The sequence below is a fragment of the Anticarsia gemmatalis genome, chromosome 14, assembly GCF_050436995.1.
Source record: "Anticarsia gemmatalis isolate Benzon Research Colony breed Stoneville strain chromosome 14, ilAntGemm2 primary, whole genome shotgun sequence".
NCBI lineage: Eukaryota > Metazoa > Arthropoda > Insecta > Lepidoptera > Erebidae > Anticarsia > Anticarsia gemmatalis.
The window spans coordinates 6,061,191-6,083,749 of record NC_134758.1 but is presented as its reverse complement, the minus strand read 5'-3'; the positions used below and the strand labels follow the sequence as shown (position 1 = coordinate 6,083,749).

The 22,559-nt window shown below is 35.0% G+C and overlaps 1 protein-coding gene across 1 annotated transcript in view; it reads right to left on the bottom strand.

Annotated features, from left to right (window-relative positions):
• The window catches only part of Arl4 (ADP ribosylation factor-like 4), a 45,247-nt gene that overhangs the window by 20,275 nt on the left and 2,413 nt on the right, over window positions 1-22,559 (bottom strand). Inside the window, exon 2 of the mRNA XM_076122463.1 lies at window positions 5,752-5,778. The gene's annotated coding sequence lies outside the window, so the exon portion shown is untranslated. The remainder of the gene's footprint in view (window positions 1-5,751; window positions 5,779-22,559) is intronic.

The following is a 22,559-nucleotide window of genomic DNA, read 5'->3' as shown; positions in this document are numbered from 1 at the left end:
AAAGTTTTCCTCGTGTGAATGGAACATGCGTGTGTCATGGCTTGGTATCAATAATTCATCTGACGACGGATGACGGTCCATAAGTCTGGCGAGCAGGCCATTGCAGCTGCGAGTGCGACCCAGTTGGCCGGCTACTCTCATTTATGTCCCCTAATATCCGACCCACTTTCACATGTCACTTCGCCAGTTAGATATGCAACATGTTACCTAATAAAATAATTCTGGAAGACAAGTGTGTACTCATTTGCGTATTTTTAAAGAAAGTTGATCTATATAAAGTTTAACGGTTTTCTTCGAAGCCAGTAGAACAAACAACAGGTAAAATAATCTCTCTATCAACAATCTGATTCTTTCCAGAGGTAGAATATATTTAGAATCAAACCAAACAATTCTAACTTTCTATATACGGTATGGTACCGCGTTAGATAAATATACCAACGGTTATAAAACAAATCATCGGTATCCGTTAAAAATATAAACAATTGGTCGTTAAAGTTATTACCGTCACTTTTTGTGCCTGCCGCGTCGGTATCGATGATATCATCAATATAAAAAATATAAGTAAGAACTGTAAGAAGCGAAAATGTGGTTACAGGCTTACGGCTTATACCTACATGACGTCATTTTGTTTTAATGGTGGTTATAATGATTGGAAAATCGCAATATCTTACCTAACGCGTCTATTGTTTGTTACTACTATGCCCTACGCCGTTGCGTATTTACGCATTGTTGTTAAACGTAGGAACCGATGATTGTTTATATATAAACACGTTGTGTAATAAAATTCGTCTGGTTATTTTTGTTCGGCCCGACGCCCACGTAGAATAGAACTCAAGTTTATTCTTTACCCAGCGGGAACATCGATGTTCAGCATTTGTTTGTGCTCAGCTAGTTGCATTATTTCTTTGCAACGTTTCGAATAAATCACTATTCAATTTATCTTGCTGTGTTTTCCCATAGCTTGTTTATCCAATCGTCGATTCTTTTCTGTTTGTTTTCCTGATTGGTGCTCTATCTCGAGGGAGCTATTCAAATTGGTAACGTATAGTGACTTAACAAAAATAGGAATCTAGGATCTATGCAACAGCTTAGATTTTCTAAACTTAGTACATTAATACACTTACTTTTATAAAGAATGTAGTTATTTACTGTTTTTTTATTTAGTAAAGCTTTCAAACATTTTATACTGTAAAAAAAATAAATATTATAATGAGTGCCTTTAGAAAACTGTTGAAAGACTTACATAAAACCATTATCTTGATCATATAAGCGTACGAGTATGTAATGTGAAAGAGTGGTGAAAAGTAATAACAAGTGAGAACTTTTTCTTGGTTTATCCACATTTTCATAACAAAATTAAAGATGAAGTAGCGAGATAAAGTCAGTTGTTTATTGCAGTGAACTTGCCGAGAAAGTTTGAGATATGCCTACGGTCACTGCGACCGTCGACTCTGAATGGTTTAAGAACTTTATTTATTGATCACGTAGAAAGTAAAATCTGTGATTTTCTGGATTTGAAAGCGATGATTCTTGAACTTTTTCTTTCAAATTAAATATAAACCACAAAGTAAGTGCCAATTTTATTACCCCATGTTAATAAACTTTGTTATTGCCCGGTATAAAATTGTTATAATTAAATTCAGTTAAATTATTTATGGGCTGCATTTCTCAACAATATATCTGTCATGACTGTCAGAATGTGTGATCCCATTCTTTTGTTTATATTTACTATTCACGCCCGACGCCCATTGACGCCCCGCCCGTCTTTTGTTTTGAAATCCACACGCTCTTCACCGACACTTTTGAGAACCTCTGTTCGAAACGTAGAGCTACGCTATCCCACGAAATAACTAAATCCCTTACACTATTTAAATTATTGTCACATATATTCCGATATGACGCAACTCACGCAACCCATGGCTGTGGGAAAAAATATTTTAGTAATACTATTTTATTGGACAAGGTCTCTATAGTTAAATCCGTATATCATAAATAATTTCGTGTTATTTTAACAGTGACTGTTATATTTTTATTTTGAGGAATGAAAACGATAGTAAGAATGTCGTATCTATCTTTAGAATTAATGATTAATCTATTGCACATGTTCTAGCCTTGTAAGGGAAGATACTTGGAAAATGGTTACGGAGAAGTTTTGATGTCGCACGAGGCAAGGATTTATTTATTACTAGTGAAACTTGGTCTGTGTCGATATCGTGGGCCCAGTGACAACATGAGTACTGTGAATTAAGCGACAGTTTTACCTAAAGCTATAATACTAGGCTGATAATAACATGGTTTGTATTCAAACGGTCAGATTACGGGTAGTATACGAAAATATATGTTCACTTTAATTTTATTTAGAAGCTTATGTATAAATTTAGGCGTAGGTTTATTAAAGGATGAAAATCTAATGATGTGGAAAGATCGGTGAGGTTAAACGTTCTGTATGGTTGGCTGATTGCTCACCGATGTTTGAGCTGGAAATCTTTAATTCAGTCGCCTTGATGTAAAAAAATGTACTTGAAATTCGTCACACTAGATAATAATGTTATACAATAATTACTGGTAACGTTATTTTTGTCACTTTATATATATTCTTCTTCTGTTCTTTACTGCCAAGATTCCAATCTCAACATTCTATATGTTCATTTCGTTTACGGATTACAATTAAATCGAATAACATTCCAATATTGTTTCATATAACGTTGTTCTCACACGTTCAATCCTATTTCCTCGTGCAAATCCACTTACCTCGTAATTCGAAGACGAGTGAAGGACGATTTAAGTTAATTTTGCACTCGTTTCTGAACGACTTTTAGACTGTCATCACATATGACAGGAAACGTTCAAATTTGCACATGTCGTCCTTTTTTAATGGCTTCCGTTACGGGTGCGACGCAACGTGTAAGGTACACACAGCTGATTATAGAATAGCACCTTATTGATTTTGCGCTTCGTAAGGTGCCGTCTTCAAGGTGACACGAAGTAACAATGAAATATCGACAGTCATTTCTTTATTTAGATATTTTTGATTTATTTTCGTCTTGTATTGTTATGATTCTTTATTAACTTTTACGCAAATGACAATTTTGAAATGTAATTTCAATTCAATCATGATAAAAACGTATAAATAACGAAACTATTTCTTAATACATTAAGCATAACATGTTAAGCGGACATAACTTTTAACTCAGTTCAGCTCACAATAATGAAAGTAAACTTGCATTAAAATGACTTTTACAAGCTGTAATTTTAATTAATAACATGCAATGTAGTGCATGCTGTTCGCGTTTAGTTACTATTAGTAATTACTAATACTAAGGGGCCAATTAGTACATACGTGATTACAAAGTGTTGAGTGAGCGGCCCGTGGCGGAGTAGCGACCGCACCGCTCGATGGATTGGTTAATCAATATCAATATCAATACTTCCTACTTTGTTCTATACTTATACTGAGAACCTTTAAGACTAATAATATAATATGTACTGTTAGATACGGCTAAAATTCCATTAAGACTGCTTGAAATTTGAAATCAGTGGTTTATAAGGGTGGAAATCCTGGCAACAATTATTACTCATAAAGACAATGTAGCAAACATGAAAATCTGATATTTTTATATTATTCATATAACGGGGTGCACCTTGCATCCGCAGGGTGGTTTTCCCACACCCCGCATGTGTTTCGCTAATCCGTGCTTTTAGAGAACAACCACTTTATTTTGACCTGCCCTACCCTTCAAATTGCTTTGCCAAAGTTTGGGGGAAACGCAGCTGTTTTAAGTGGCAGGGGTCTCTGTTTCTGGTCGGTGTTCATGTGAATTTGCCTCCTACATGTTCACACGCACCCCCTTCGTATTTAATGTATATTATGTGTGTGTGCGACACACGAACACGTGGTGCAGCTATCTCCTTGATTTGTGTCATACTTTGGAGAAATGATTTCCTCCATTATGTTTATTGTTTCTGTGACGTATGAATAATCACTAATGCACCATTTATTTCTGTATAACAGATATCTTTTTGTGGTTGGGTATAATGATTTATGTAATAATTGATATTGCTATTTGTAAGACAGATAAAAAATCTATTATGTTCTCTCTTATGTTTATACTAGCAAATGTAGACTTGGTTTAAAGTTTTTTTTTTAATTTTATGGTTTTGTGTATAAAATAATAGAGCTCTTTAACCCTAAAAGGATTCGATTATCCGATAGTGAGATTACAAATAACCAAACAAAGATAATACATCCACATTAATGAAACACAGCGTTTGATGATGCATTGTGATTGTATGGAAATAGAAACTCATTGTATCAAGTACCTACAAGTTGAACAAAAACGTTTTCTATGATTTCACAACAGATGAACGATTGTAAATACAAACGTTTTATGGCACGAACGTGTTACGCGTACTTCCACAGTTTACGTAAAAATATACGAACTCTCGAAGAACTCGTAAAATGTAAAGTCAAGAGCGGTGTCGTTTCTATGGGTATTATGCAAGTCAAAGGGCCTTTGACTTACATAATCTGAGCGAGACTCAAAGTATTTGTGTCACCTGAAACTTGTATTGAATGGGCCACGAAGTCACGTCTACTGAGTTTAATATGAATGCCTGCTGCCGTTCAGTAATATTGTAATTATTCTAAGTATAATATGGCTAATGACTACTGACGCTTGCTTTATCTTAGTTAAAGTGAAACTTGTCTTCACTTATAAACGCAATATCTCACTTTAATAGTTATAATTAATTTACTGTTTGTTTTCAGGCTCCCCTGTATACTTCAAATCAATGAAGCAGAAGGATGTTATGCACAAACCTGCACTCTATCTACCTATAGATTGAGTAATATTAAAGCAGTTTTGTTTAGTTGGAAATAAAGACGTTATAGCTTCATACTTGCCAGAAGTGTCTACTTTGGGTAAGATGCTGATATAACCATGCTTTCTGCGAAGATTGTCAGATAATCGTGGTAATTTTAGGGGCTTTGCTTCAATATTGGGGAGACACAATCACCCCATAACGCAATTATTATCTCAGATATTGTAAAAGTTCGCTCCTTTACCGTCCCTTTATCCGCCAAACGAGGCGTCAATGTGTAATATATCGAGCGCAATTATAAGCCGGAGTTCCCCCTCGAATGTACTTTGTTTATGGAGCTTGGGCTCACTGAAGCAGTATATGGGTCACTCTTCACGTGTTTTTGTTCCATGGTATCCTTCTCCCGTCAGTAATTAGCAATTATGATGGAAATTTCCAGTGCTATGTTGTTTGTTGTATACTTAAATTCTTAGCAGTTTTTGTGTTTTTTAAAGCCTGGGAATAATCATAGACGTTGAGTCTCTGATCATTCTACCATTAAGTATTTAAAGTTCTTTTTACATATTTTGTACTTGGGAATATTTTTACTTTTTGTTTGATGTTAGTTTACTTCTGTCAAAGAATTCTCAGGGCAGTCTAAGTTGGACATCGAAAAATGATATGTACCAGCATAATTTTATTGTGTAAGTGTACTTGGACGTCGTTCTTTGTCTACTTGTAGTTTGTTCAAGACCTAACTCTAAGAAATATGATCCCCAAGGCTCCGTGTTAGAATTCTAGATCCAACTAAGTGTCATTGCGGTTTTACCCAGATGAATTATGAATAGCCTGTTGATTTATTAACCCCAGTCTTAAGACGAAATCCGCCGGGATTACTTTAGTCTTAAGATTATTAATAAGCGTTAGATAAACAACTTAAATCATACATACCAATCTCTCAGCTCGTTTGGTGTTAATCTGAAAATAGAAAACAGGTATAAATAATCTTCAATCGGTTATTCTATCGTGTTCGTAGATCAAAAGACTAAACATAATCTTTTATCGTGTTTACTTAGTTTCTACGGATTAATAACTTCATCAGCTATTAAATAGTAAGCGTACGTTTTCCAATGATCGTACCAGGCACAGGCTAATAACTGAGTGCAAACAAAAACGTAAACTTTCAAATGAATTCATTTATGTAGTATGGTTGTCGGTTTCGTAGACGGTAATTTTCTAAACAACGACGTTACAATTATTGAGTTAAATACAGACTGTGAGCATGTATGATAAGGTGTATGATTGTGGAGGAAGCTAAAGGTCTTTAGCCTCTAAAATGACTCTATGTTTCTCTGAAGTTTAGTGTGTGCCTAAGCACATGGGAAAACACGATGACCATGCAGGCAAAACCATTTTTTGTTGACTTTAGGTGGTAAAGCTAATGAAGCTTGAAATAAAAATTGTGTTCATTCCCAATCATTATAATTGCAAATCGATTAATTTATTGGAATTTGTTAATTTGTGAAACCTTATTTTCCTTATCGAAATAATGATGTATTCTGATGCCTTGTCTTAACGAAGTTGTTTGCTACGACCTTTAATTGATCTTGGTTCTTTATTCTTTATCTACGAATAATCAAATTTACTATTGTCCATAACACGACTTAACGAATATACTTAACTATCAATTATTTTCTTGTCACTTTGAAGCTTTCGTTTCAAATAAAAGCAATAAAACATCTATACCAAATAACAAAATGGAAGCACAGTATGCCCGCTACGCTTTTAAATTTCACTCAGGGATTCGTTTTTGATAGTCAGCACAAAATCTTATTCGATGCGCTTCTAAACACCGGCTGTTTCTACAAATACATCTGCCGAGGAAGTAAATACGTCTCGTTGTTTTAGCATTTAACCACCGTGACAGGTCATAGCCACTACAGCTTACAACGCCTTTGTGTTATGTCAGCGACCTTTGTTTTGTTTGCCAAATATAATTGATTTATCGGTATTCAGTTTTCACACTAAAATCCCAAATGATAGACGAAAACTACCTCTTTCTTATGCACTTAACTTTTTTATTCAACCTTGAATTGAGAAAACAACGTAGATTAATTTATTCTGACATCAGTCGTAAAACTGCGTAATCGTTACAAAGTTTATTTAATAGTTACGCTTCAAATATGCTGCAATATTATAAACTCGAAGCCGTGCGAATGTGCAATGAATTTAAGTATTAAACGACTAATAAAGACAACGTACAAATTATTATGAAAATACAACATTATTCTACGTAATTTACGTCTCTCAGAATATAAAATTATTCAAATGGATTATTTTACCTCGAGCTCTCGCGGTCGCAATAAAAATAGGGTTCGTTTTTCAAAGTCATATTCAAATAAAAATTAACGAGGAAGTTTTTCTCTATTTTCAGCCAGCACTTCGCAGGATGTACGAGGACGCCATTTTATTTGCAACTGTATGAACGACGAGAACTTCGTCTGCAGGTAAAGTTGAATAATTAGCCAGCCTGGGTGAGCACAGACATAGTTAGCAAGCTGTTTTATAAACAAATAAAAATATATTAAAAGTACGACTTAAACTGTATTTCCAACTCAAATTCTAACCAGAAACAACTTATTTTAGTGTTATTATGAAAGGGCAACATTCGGTTTATTTATAAAAATGACTGAATGCTAAACCTCTTCACAAACAAAACTTTTATGTTCTTTTTTTGTGGTACGGACCGTCGGTTTCGCCCGTATTTTTTCGGCCTCCATAAAAACAAACCAATGTCTGGAAGGGAACAAAAAATTGTTGCGAAACATCATTTTGTTATAAAAACCAAGCATATTAACTTAGCTTTTACATAAAAACATCTATTTCATAATCGAATCTACATTTACGCGATCAGTGCTATAGTCTTTTTAAAGTAAGTAGGTACGCAAATGAAAAAGTGTTTACAGCGAAGTAAGTGTTGATGTTTATAAATTAAGGCAAATGCCCACTTAACATTGTTATGATAATCATTTAAGTACAGAAAACGCAGCTTTTATGTTGAACAAATTAAATGGTTATTATAAGTGAGTGCAAGCACCAATACTGTGCAATCATTAAGTTTCGAAAAAGTATCAGAGCCTGTTATTCTCCAATTAAAAAAATATACAAAAGTATTTTATGCGGTTGCAATTTGCGTATCGAAATACCGCGATTATATTATACGTAATTTTGTAATTCATGCGAGTGCATGCAATTGTTGGCAAAATTGCCATTAATCGATTTATTCGTAGTGCATAGACAATACTTTAATTATCATAATTGTTTTAACTACCTATTCCACAATCAAGGAGTCTGCGCTTAACAATCACAAATATTATAAAGCAACAGCCAACGCTCGTAAAACACCAGTGGGATAACCTTATTTGTAGAAACATTAAAGATGCAATAGAAGTTTCTAACAGTTCCGTAAGATAGCTTCCAGCATTTAAATTAAACCACGGGAAGCGTCTTACAAATTTAATAGCAGTAACGTTGGCTATCATTCGTCTGAATCTACGGACAAGAGTGTCGACGCGTCACTTCTAAATGTAGAAGCAAATTGCAGACAACCCAATATACCAACAGGAGTATACTAAACTAGCTATGTACTATTTCATTTAGATCTATATTTATAACGTTATAACAGACTGTAGGAGTCTTTCAAAAGTATGGTGCCGTGTTCGTCCTCTTTTTAGCCCTCGGGAAAACCAATGATTGATTCAATTATTTTCTTGAAGAAAGATAAATGGAACCTAAAGCTGATTTTATGATACGAATATATTTTTATAGGCTGCTATTTATAAGATCAAAAGGTTGCTTTTTTACTTTAAAATTAACAACGAGTAATGCTTAATGAAAACGGGTTAGAAGAATGCGCTCTACTTGGTTCAATGCATAGCTATTATGACGCTCTGAGATTCTCCAAACTATTCATGTTATATTACATCGTATAGAGTGACGGAATCTTCGTGCATCTGTCTCTGTACTAAATTAGATAAGTGCTAGTTACTATGCGCTTGTGTTCAATTACTTCCTACAACATTATTTAGGGACGCTTGTCGACTTTAATTAGCTTCATGCGTGAAGGATGGAGTTAATTAAAAACATTCCCGATGTTGAAAATTATACGATGCCAAAGAAAACTTTAATTACAATAAAATCTAAGAGCATGTTCAAAGAAAAACTTAAATAAAGTTTCAACTTTAGACATTATACTGTTGTACAAAAATACTTATTTGTTTCATGAATACTTAACGACCATTTTTGTCTTTGTTTCAATTTAACATTCTATTGTCTTTTCATTTTGTGGAGTAGCTTTAAGCTACATTCAAATTTGAAATGGCTCGTAATGACTGACTGTCATCTTATCTTGACTCGGTATTTATGTTAAGTAAAATGTTTTTGAAACATTCTCAGCGTAATTTATTCTTATTTTACGAAGCTAACTTTTATCTTCGTTGCTATGAAACTTTTCGCCTCAGAGCTAAATTGTGCGTTACATTTATTCAAGAGACTTCATCCATTTAATACCCTCTGAAACATTTACGTCTCAACATCAAAACGCACAGATAATCGTAATTGAATTCTTATGGATCTAGTAATTTGAAATGGTTTTATAGGGCAGGCGCGGCTCTTGAAAGCAAATTTCATTGCGAGATAAATTTAGTAAAGCCCATAACCCTTTGAGGGATTGAATCAGACAGCCATCCGGGCGTGTGAAGAGATCAATCAGCGGCGTGCATGCCGCTGTACAGAAACGTGTAGCGACGGTTCTACGTCTAGTGAATAATAAGGAAGATTTATAGCGTCTTACAGAAGCGGGTCTAACAGTACAAGAATTTGGTACGCTCCGCTCTCGCACGCTAGTCGCGGTACCGTATGCTCTTTTGCTCTGAAGATTGTCCACCTCAAACGCGTAGAAATGCCGTTTCAGTACATGGAAACATTTACGAGAGAACTCCAGGAAGGGTTTCTTTGACTGCAGTAAACTCGAGAAACGTCGAGTTGCAAACAAAAGCTTTGCGTTTCTAAAACAATTTGTTACGACTTTCGCAATTTGGCATAATGAACGCCTATGTAATTGTTCGGATGTTGAACACGCGAGAAAATATGGAATTGATTGTTATTCTAGTTACAAAAGGTCACAATGGGCGGTCTACCACACTCTCACAGTAATCTACATTTATTAGCTGTGAATTTATGACTAGCTTATGTTTTAGAGTATTTATAGTGGCTGTTAATTTAAGCTTCGTTCGATGTTCCAACCGAATGTTTAATGTGACTAGATGTCGACGTCGCGGAGTAATCGAACTTACGCAACATATTACCAGTATTACAATGGGTTTTAATTAGCATACAGGTATTTTATTGAGGCAAATGCCAGTGGGTATTCTTTATTATTGCATCAATGTTGGTAATAAAAATCTCATGTAATTTTTTGACCTGGTTTAGACGTAATAACGTGTATTACTTATGCAAGGTAATGTTCTTGTGGCACGCATGATCTTTAGAGATTATTTCCCATAACTACCATCGTAATTACTTTGCTAACCAATTCATATGTGAAATAACAGAAACCGTACAGAAGTATTGTTGGTAGTTACAACTCGTTACCGAACTCTCTCGTACTCAATTATTGTTTACGGGTAGACGGTTCCAGTTTATTATTGCTCTTAATATATTCTATATTTGAGAGGGGGAGTGTGGGAGGCAGGATGGCTTGCGTAACCAACTTGTGGGACAATGCTTTGCGTGTTCAGGACACGGTAAAGAATCAATACTTGCTTGCTTTTTATAATACTTTACGACCGTCACACAAAGATTTTTCTGAGACAAGTGTTTCTTAGTTTTAAATATTCGATTTTAATTAAAGCCATTTTCAATACATATTAAGTCTATTCAATGGCTTTCAAGCGTAGTTTCCATGCGTTCACTCACCGTTAAATTTTAATTTCCCAATCGTTGGTGTATTATTCGAAAGTTCTCGCTACTAATAACTATAGGCACGAACAGATTTGAGCATATTTTTCAATGGCAATGTTCACAATGTTATATTATCTGTGGTCAGTGAATGGAACGTTCACGTGTGCGGTGCAGACACCATAATGATTGAAAACATGGTTCAAAACATGGACAATAGTGCTTTATTGATGTAAAGTGGATAAACGATATTTTATTTAGATATGATAGAATTTTACACGTTTTGTTAGGTGATAATTTAAATTTTATACAATTTGAATACAATAGTAAAGATGATTTTTTTAAGGCCGATCAACAAGGCTTGTATTTTCTAGTAAAATCAAAGCAACTGTAACCTGAATCGTATCCATTTGGTTCATCATCATTACACTGTAACATAATAAAAAATAGTACTTAAATTACCTTTTACACTGCAAGTTTAGCGAAACTAAACCATAACAACAAACATTCTCAAATATATCACTCAAAAATAAAATATCAAACATTAATTACCCACTGTTTAAAAAACTCTGTCATACAAGTTACCGTAACGTCAGCGCACTGTACGTTAATAACATTGAATCCGCTATAAAAAATCATGGGCTATTATGCCGTCGCGCTGTAGATTGCATGGTGTGCGCACGCGCCGGCACTTCCGGCCGAGAGCTTATTGTGGCGGCCACCGGAAATGCTCGATACCATCTAAACCTACACCACACTTATGCTACTTACCAACTACAGACGAGATGTGCTACTGCATGAAAATGCTTCACTTATACACTGCTTAGCATATCGCATGAAATAACGCACCAATTTCGTCTAGTAGATAAGTGGCTATATGCTAATGTTATTGTCTCATATTGAATATGAGAGAAATTGCAATGTGTTTGCATATTATTGCTTTAGAAACGAGTAGTGTTGAACTGTTTTTATTTATCGCTGAAGAATATATTGTAGCTGTGTTAGCTCTATCGGATGGAGAATCTGCATATTGAAGGTATCTACCGTCAATTGGCATCTTCAGTTTTGTACCACTACAATAATTTTAAACTCTTATTGGTCGCTTTCCGTTCGATTATTGCAACTGGTTTAAGAATGCTGCTTTTTAATTCAGCGTTGAAAGTACACAGAATTTCACTCAGCGAGTCGGCAATGTTTTGTTGATAGTTTATACATGATGACTGGCGACTCTCTGCGGCTTTGCGAAGTGAAAATCAATTTCTATGATCGCGACCATTAGCCATCCGGGTTCACTAACGATGCTACGAAACTTCAGTAAAGTAGAAAACGAGTGTCTGGTATACTATATACGAAAGGAAAGAACTTAAAAGAAAGTCTAGAATCATTAAAATCAATTACTTGGTTGGCAACGAGCAGTTTATTAGCCATTTCTATTCGATATTCATTTTAATTAGCAAGTAATAAGGTTCTATTTCACAAAGATTCTATCATTTCTAAAGAGGATTACTTGTGCCAAAAATACTTTATTAAAAATACTTTTTTTATCAGTTTTTTAAAAATGTTTTTGACTAGAAACATTAGAGACAAAAAACATACGTGTTCATGAAGTACATTATACCTACATTTACGCTTAAAGCGATTGCTGGCAAAAAGTACGCGGGTAAAGATATCATCACGCATAATTAACTTGCTATCACAGTTCGCATGCAAGTAAAGGAAACCATACAGTTCCTTCCTCGGTAACAATGATATACGTCCTAAGTTTTACGGTATGGTTAACATGCAGACGGTGACTGAGTCCATGTGAGTATGACCGGTCCACGATAATTGGAGCGTCGTTCCGGGCACATTGTTCACTCACTTGTTTGTTATGGTAATGCCTTTCGTTTTATTTCCTTCACAAAATAAACCCAGCAATGATTGACGAAACAGGATTGTAATTCGCGCAATGAAAGAACGGATACACGAGTGAACAATAACAATGTTTCCTCGAATTGCACTTGTTTAATTTACTTAGATGTTGCAAGACAAGACAACAACAAATTGCGTCCGCTTTTCTTCGTAAAACAAATTAAGGAAAGCTAATTCTTGTTTGTTATTTGCCACATTTTTTTAGCTGTTAATTGCATAGACATAAGCAATAATAGCTGAAAAAAGGATTCTAATTTGAATTATAATTACATTCACCTGTCTATCAAAATAATGTAATAAGTACATAATGTAACCTATCTTTATTAACTCGAAATTATTATGTACTTACTTACGAAACGTCGAGCACGTAAGACATTTATAAAGTAATCATATTGCCGAAAGAACATCAAGTAGATGGTACATTTGATCTAAGTCAATAAAACGATAGAGCCGTCGTACCAAGAATACATAAAATAATTTATGGCCGATTCCGCCTGATTAGACTCGTAGGATATAACGTCATATTACCAAATTAAACACCAACAGGCTTTGGAGAAAATACTTTCACCTTTAATTGGTGTATTGCATCATTTTGATACCAATTTAGATTATTTTTAGCAGAAGTGGGCAAGATATATTATTAAGATCTGCGATAGGTGGAACAAAGTCTTAATTAAAAATACTAGTGCCTGAGAATGATTAGAAAGTGAATAGTTGATCGATTCAGTCACGTCAATAAATATTGAGTCTAGATATTATACCTAAGGAAAGCTCTTAAAACTCAACTTAGTAGAGCTTGGGTAAAGTTACATTGAGGACCCTCCAGTTGTAAGTTAAGACGTATATCAACTTTGTTATTTCGTAAGGATATTTAATACTCACACGCCTTACATCACGCGAGAACTTCCAAGGACCACAGAAAATATATCTTAAATCTCCAAGGAATGCCATATCCAAGTTAGATGTACCGAAGATACTTTCTGTGTTTTCAGCTTTTATCGGTGCGTCACGTTCGTTGAGCTACGATAGCATTGTTGTTATGCAACTATCCGAATTGTTTTTTTGCTGGTACGTCAATCCAATAAAACGGGCAAAAAATGCAGGCATCGGATACAATAAATAATTCGCATTCGTTTCAGTTTGCTGCAACAGCAACTTTAACCTGAAACTCGCATGTTTTGTTACACCGCAATACCGATGAGAACGTGCGGGTTTACGAGGTGAGAAAACTGTTAGTTAACCCTTATTTCCAATAAGGTTCTGAGTATAAATACGTCTTTATCGACGGCGACACAATTCCACCATTACCTGGGTCATTAAATTGCAATTTCACACCATCTTGCGGATAATAAGGAAGCATTACCGCATTACATTGTGTTTTAGCGTGGCATCGCTGGCATCGCGTAATGCTGGATTACGTTGTGTATTCTGTAGTAACATTCCAACAACCAGAAGAGATTATGTTATGGAATAAGACGTTGAAGCACGCGCGAGCAGCTGACAGGTGATTTGCAGAACAACATCATAATAAACTTCAAGCTGAATTCCTCGAGATAATTTACCAGAACGTGGTATAGCACTGCAGTATTGGCATTCCTTATTGCTGATATACCACCTAATCCGTTTCTTGTCTAGTCATTAAATATGTATAGGTTATTCTCCAATAGTAGCACGCCGAATATCCAATATTGACCATCTGAATCCCCAGCCTAATTTTAGATCCATACATAGTATGTGGTTTGTGTGCGGTGAATCTTGCGGTAGTCCCCACAATACCCGGCAGACTGAATTTTCAAATTTATAAACCGTTCGTTGTGGATTACTAAAGTATTCTATGTAGGTACGAGTAAGTAGTAATTTTTTTATTTAATCCCTTATTTTCAACTTAAAGCGATTCGTCATATACGTTAGGATCAGAAAGCTAACAACGATAAATACTTTCCAGGTAATGTCTTCGATGGACGATGTCTATTTTAAGCACCTAAGCCTGTTTCACGCAACTCGTAAAAGGCTATTTCTACTTCAAAAGCAATAAAGCGTGTGTCTGAAATAATTTTATCCCCTCGCTTATCTCGGCTTAAGGTTACTACTTTTTATATCATTCAGCCATATTCCTTGGACGTATAACAACACGTAAAAAGGTCTTTAGGGAATGCTCAAATAATGACAATTTCGGGTTCCACTTTCAGGACAACAATTTAACGGATATTTCGGGAAGTCTATTCATGAATAGGCGGACATTTAAATGGGAATAGTTTCGCATTCAAATAATGTTTGAAGTGAAATGTCCTCGGTGCACAAAACACCTATTTTTTTAGACTCAAAATTACTTGCACTAGCTGCAACGTTAAATCTTAATTGAGAAAGTATAATAAAAACAAGTAAATATAACTAATAGAGCATCTAATTTTAGGATCTTGTTCTGCCAGTTCTTCGTTTGACAGGTCGATATTTCTCAATAAATTATGAAGCAGTTTCATCGGGCGTATGGCGACGTTTTCGAGTGTCTGCCAATGCCTAATAAAAGACGTCGGCCCAGTTTCCTGAAATTGTATAAAAGCTTAGGATACATTGCCGATGTATACCACAAATCGAGACTTGTACTCGTGTTTGTCTTGTTAACGTCTGCATATAAAGTAATTATCAATTACTAGACAAGCACTGATCAAAAAAGTATTCTTCGAATTTGTCCCATTGTAGTTAGTTCAATGATTATAAAAATAATATTTAAATGCATAATAACTGTAGTTTACCAAACAAATAGAAATACATACGGAAGAAAATAAGATTAAAAAGAAGAATAAATATAGAAACAATACTTATTCCGATGTTCATGTATATTAAAACAGTGACATTGCGATACAAAATCAAGAACAGCTTCGATTTGAAGTCTGATGTATAAATCTGCCCACGCATTAAATCCTCGGGATAAACGCTTTCATCCCTCGACGACCTATTTTCTCGATAACGGGAGCTTCGATTTGTTTCATCGACCTATCGATTGTGTATAATTAGACGTGGGTTGTATCATCTAACAGTTCAAGTATCGGTTCTACAACCGTAATGTAAATATGACTAACGCATAATTTATAAGAAAGTGTCAAGTGAAATTGCAAGTAGAATTTCGATAGGTCTTCATACATCGCACTAATAAATACAATAGTGCTGTAACTCAAAATACAACTTTTATCAGAATCGACAAATAACTGGTTAATAACTCCTTATTATGGGTACTAAAAACTAAATGCTCTTTCTGTTTTATACATAAAATAGAAGAGATTATTTTGTCTCTAATATATAAAAAAAATATGGTATAGTTGTATTTTGAGTTACTACAATATTGTATTATTAGTGCGACACGTTCTACGATTTTATCCATCGCCCATCGTCTACCGATAGTACGTAAGTCTTAATATTAGATACCAATAATTCCAAAAGTTATTTTAAAACGTATTTTACGTAATGTTGCTATTCAATAATAACCGCCACAAAATCCAGTTGTTGTTTTTTGTTTGAAAAATTGGCATCAAGGCAATTACGCAATGAGTACATAAAAACGAAGAATGATTATTCCGGTTTGGTTCAAGCTGCCATTGAACTGTAATGTAAATATGTGTGGTGGTGAAGCAAAAATATGATTATTTTTTACAATAAATTGTAAATTTTCATTAGGTTTCATTCCATTTCATACTGTCTATACATTCTGCAAGCAGTTCTAACGAAAAATACAAATAAAAAGACGAAAATTAAATATAGTATACCAATTACATATTATTATGATCGTAGGCAAAGTTATTGGTAAATAAAAAGGCTCACGAAAGGTCACTTACGAGCGCATCAAGCGTGATAGATGGCTCAGACGTATATTAGGAAATAATACGATTGTGGTTACATTCGTGATTACTTGATTACCTACTATGATGGAAGTCGCGACCGTGGGAAATGACCGTACACGTTGTACACAAAATATATTTAAGTAATATTAAGTAGAATCATAACACACCGCACTGCTATGTTTATTTAGATTTCCCATCCGAACTTGAAACGTATTAAACGGTTATTGAAATCTTTTGTCAGATTTCTATGCACATAAAGTCATTTTGGGGCATATGGTGTGCGCAATAAACAACAGAAGTGCACTTGGCTTTATGACAAAATCTTGAAATTCCTGAATAACTTGCCACTCATAAAGTTCCCAAATAGAAAATTCTTGCTTCGTGACGACGAATGGCATAGCGGTGTGAAGTGGGCGTCAAATTATAAATAACTACCCTCGGCTATTCGATCTAGAGGAGCTCAATGTCACAGCATCGTTCTTCATGATATTTTTACATTTTGGGTAGTTACGTAGCCTCTAAAACGAGAAGTGACAACACTGAAGAGGATTTGGAGCTGAGATAAAAAGGTTAGTTTTTGTATTTGATCAAAAACTCGTTTGTTCGGTGTGGTCAAAGGCATGCATTATCTTTTTTTGCAACAAGGTATAATACTGTGAATTTGATATTTATTTGTCAGACGAAAGATGGTTACAGAAGATAAATAAAAAGATACTCATTTGTAACATACCACGCGTTGGCCAAGCGCTGTGTAAATCATAAAGAGAACGGCATATAAGATCTCGATTGTGAAACGAAAGCAATATCGGTTCAAAAATACATCGGGTCGGGATGGCCAAGTGCTGCTATTAGCTCTATATAGGAGCGAATCGGCCACTTGGGCACGTTTAGCCTGTTTCATCCTAGAAACGTCGTCGTTTAAGACAATGCCCAGAGAACCTTTTATATTTCCAGATCAATAACCTCTTGTTCGGGTGCGAACAGTTGACACATGAATGGAGAATGAAGCATCAGTTTCCCTGGTATCTATTGTCGGCGTTTCTGTTACAATGCTATTATGTATATGGTGGGATGTGGCTCGCAAGAGGTCAAGCAGTATCTCTGTATGATGTTTATTTAGGCACGGTATGGAGGTTAAACTCATTAACAAGGCAGGTGTTGCATCATCTAGAATTTTGCATAAGTATGTAGTTTAAATTTTGTTGAAGCCGCGATTTAATTTAGGTCCGGACACACGAATTTCGTGACTCCTAATGTAATTACGTAAGAGAGTAATGTTGTATTATAGTAGTTCCACCCACTCGAGAAAGTTACGTTAGCGGTACTGGCCGGAATGTTAATGGTTCGAGCAATTATTTTGGACGAACCTCGACCAACTCGAGATGGGCAAGGGACAAATTCAATTAGAAAACCTTACGTTGAAGGGCCGTTGGAGACGAAAACTCGAACACGAAAGAGGTGCTTAGAGTTGCCTTAAGATTTTTTCGGGCATCCTGTCATTAAGGAACCTGATACGAGAGGACTTGATCACGCGACGCTAACGAAGATTTTGCGTGAGTTGTTTCTATACGAATAAGGTCAGACGGCATTCGTTTTATTGGGCACTTATGAATGGGTTAAGATTATTAAAGTCGAGTCGCGTTGTCCGCATAGAGGTGTACGTGACTGTCGGCGAATGATACAGACTGAATAACAATTAACTTTTACGATTGCTAGCGAACATTACACCTTGACCATTCGGGTCACAGGGATCGTTAAGGCCTATAACCTATATTTAATGTTAACAACAGTACTTTCACCCAAATCTTTATCGTATGCCTCACCCACGCATGTCGTTTGACTTAAAATCCTGGTGCCGAGGCCTAAGCATTAAGTAGTATAATAAAAATAAAAAGGACGGCACTTATTCTTTTGATCGTATCATTTTATGTTGTTTACTATGAAAGCACTTTTAAGAAAACTATTGTGAATATAATTTCTTTAACAACAATAAACGCAATAATATGCAGTTTTATTTAGTTGAGTATATATGAATATTAACTCGAGGTGATATAATATGTGTTAATTTATAACGTAATTAAGTTTCAAGATTTTCTGACGAATTAAAATTCATTATGCGCCTACGCGAGTGAACGACCGAGACCCACGCTGTTTTTAGTTTTTATAATAAAGTATTTGAGTGGCAGTTATATTGGACGGGGAATAGACAGTTAAGTATTGTATGCGACCACTCATTAATATAATAAAGCCCGTCTGCATCTCCAATATTGTTCAATCAATAATAATAAAATGATTAACTAAAGTCCTCCAGTCAATTGAGCCCATGGCTTACAATGAATAAAGGTCGCAATTCGCTGGAGAAGGCTATTCAAACTCTCTAGAGGGATCAATACACCATACAAGGGGAATGGAATTAGCTCTCCGAGTTTGTACAGTGCACGTTGAGCCACAAAGTTACGTCATTAAATTATAAAAGAATTTCTTCGACGTAAAAACGTAATTACATAAATATTGACTTGAATTATGCCTTGATCCAATTTAGTAAAGTTAACCAGACACGACTGCTAAGAATAGGTGGTGACTGTGCAAACACTGACTAACAAAGATGAATGGAAGAGAGGCGTTTCTTTTTTACATTGTAATAAAGCGATTTCTCGTTACGTCAATACAATTCCGTGATTTAGTTTTTGTTGTAAGTACTACTTTGATCGATAGCTTGCGATTTTTTATAAACCACTTGTAACTAATCAGGGAACAAAATGGCGTTCAAATGAATTTGTTTGAATCGACAAAAAATGACATAGAAGAGATACTTAAAATAAATTACAATAAAAATCTCGAAGTTAACGTAACAAGGCGAATGAACTCGCTTCGGTCAATATCAAAGTTGAATTTAAACAGCCGCCTACGAATGGCTGAGTCTAAGCGATTTCTCACTGCCGGTGGCTACCACATGCCCATTCTGTCTTCAATCTAAATGACACGGCAAATTCTTTGATACTGACTATTAATAAATTGTATCGAGAGAAAGCAATTTTGCATAACAACGTACTTACATATTGCAGGTTTTACAACTGGCTCGTAGCTTGTTGAGAGACAATAGATTATGTAAGAGTTATTACGCCTGAGTATTCTACTGCATAGTACTACGTTATGGGCCTTATAGGATTAAGAATACTTACGACGTTCATTGTTCAAGTACTTGTACAAATTAACTCCTATTGTGTTGATTGAAGCTCTTAAAACGTTTATCTCTAAAAGACGTGAGACCATGAAGTCATTGCCTAATTTTAGTCTACAGGTTGGTGTTTCGATAGTTGATTGGCAGGTGCATTGATGAAGACAGTATTTCAAGGTATTCACAGTATTAATGCTCGATTAGAAACCTGTTCAGACTGCAGATATGAGTCAGCGACATATTAATTACAATAGCCAAGAAGTAATAAAACAAATTAGTTCCTCGGTGTGTGGTAGAATGCAGCTGGTAAATTATGCTATACCTAACTAAGATTGAAACATACATATTGTGCTGCACAACGCTAAATATGAAGTCCTCTCTATATTAAAACTAAAGCCAAATCAAATATTAAATATTGTTGAACTCAAAAAAACTAATTTATAGCGTTAAATTTTTTTAATGTCCCAACAATATTCTTTTTGCCAAGGAAACAAAAGCAACATCTCTATTCTGAACCAGCTATTATCTAAGGTAAGGTGGGTGTCACTCAAATATTTGTAGGGCAAACGTCAAGGACCTCTGAAAGGGTCCTTTCCACTCCGCCGTCCCAGTTCGCACGGACTTACAAACTAAACAAGTTCAACTTACTATTATTATCGAAAGTGTTACAACATTAACACTTCGATATTTTCTATAACAAACTTGTGGGAACAAAATATTTGAATATTTACAAGTTACTTTAAAAGTTGGTTAACTTTTTTCGACGCCGCTTCGGTAACTACGTTTTGGAGATTGTAAGCATCACACGAGCCGATTCAATTGCTCAATGCCCCATTGTGTTACGTGACCAATTGAGTCAATATTGTTCCTCTATTGCGTTATCTACTTGTGAATGAATTACATTTTCCTATGTGTGTCAAATTAAATTAACCGCTACAAAATAAATTTCAATCTATTTGACAAAGAAGACAGCACCCATATTTTGATGTCAATGACTACTTACTCTTTTTGACTGTTGATTGATAGGAGTTCAACTAAATTAATATACTGTTAGGCTGTGCTCGAATAAGAACATGTTATTTGAACGGTGAATGGGCCTCAAATTCTTGAATGGCTTAATATATTTTGTGTATCCATAGCTAGTCATAAAGCTCCCCTCAAGGAGAACTGCTAGTACGTCTTCCTACACTTTTATGATTGCTCCAATTTTGTCTTCATAGAGCATTTGTTCAACAATGTGCCAGAGACATTTGCAGCAGAGTGTTAACAAAGTTGATTGTCAGTGAATAATTTCACCATGCACATAATGTGTCATTTAGCATTGATGTTCTAATGCAAGAGTAAGCGTGGGTCGTTGTCATTGTTGCGTGGGAAAATAGCCCAATTGCGGCTTGCATCCGGCTGAAGTGTTAATAAATAACTAGTTGTTTGTCATCTGATTGGCTATAAATAATGCTCTGTGATGTATCGTGCAGCGAAGACGACTTTTATTAATAGTACATTTTATAAAGCCAAGTATGTCACTGGTAATGTTCATTGTTCATGTATCACTATCGTAAGTATTTTTTATATAAGTACCTCGATTCTCCTTACTGTATTTGGAACAAATTAATCTAAACTTCTGGTAATTTTTGTTAAAGTTTTGAAGTTTTAGTTGGCTGTGCTATTTAGATCACTGCAAGTGCAGATAAAATTGAGAGTTGTCATAACTCAAGCCAAGAGAAATTAGTAGCGAAAATTTGGCTGGCATTCCGTGCGTGGTGCCAATGTGGGTTACGAAAATTATTCGAAGTATCGAGCGATAAATCGAATATCTTTAAACAAACTGGAATCAAAAAGATGCTATTTAAAAATGATTTTAAAAAACAGATCTCGCAGATTTTGCAAACAAAATTGTTTTTTGTTAGTTATAATAGATGTAATTATAACGACATAATCGTAATCAGTTATCATTGGCTTTGGCAATCCCAACAATATCTGTTAAACCGGTTTCAATGTTTAGAATTGGGCCAATATTTGGTCCTTGCGGCACACCTATTAAGTAGAACAAACTCATTATAATACTCAAATAGTGGTATTTGTCTTGTAAGAAGTAATAACGTTGTCATTGAAATCATAATTTGTCTTCATTGTCATTGTCACGACGAAAATGAATTGGTGTTACTTGAGGTTGTTTAATGTGTGAATACGTGACGAAGGCGCTTGCTCTTCAAATAGGCCACTGTACTTACTATAAGATATAAACGTTTTAAAACACTTAAACATTCAAACTTACTATTTGCTTACGGTATTTTATTAGAAACACCGTTATTCATATATTTTATTTTTTGCTGCAAAATAATTGCGGTAGGAGTGGAATGGAACAATACAGTAGAATGTAATGTCTGTTGTTATGTGTACTAATAAATTTCAAAAAATTACAGTACTTGGTCACTTTGGGCTTATTTAAGTGTCAATTCCACTTTCTAAAATGATATATGGTTTCTCACCAAAAGGGAACAATCTGCAATATCATCTAATCGTTCTTCGTTATCGGATTATGCTGTATTATATCAATCCATTTTCATAACTTACATAATTCTTCGGTTAAACTTTAGGCAATTAATATTAACTTCAGCCTTTCAGTCTCAAACCACCATTTCACGATCTTTAATGAATTTCTATTCAGGTTATAGCTAGAAATTTTTGTTTGAATAAATCTGGGTTATTTTAGATTAAGGCTACGGATAATATAAACCTCACGCTAACCAACGGAATTAATGAGCATAAAGCGATGCAAATTCCTTAGAGCTTGTGTTCTATAAAGCAATTATTTTCTCTATACCAATTCCATAAAACAGCTGTAGGTATGCAGAGTTTTCGAAAACATAAATATT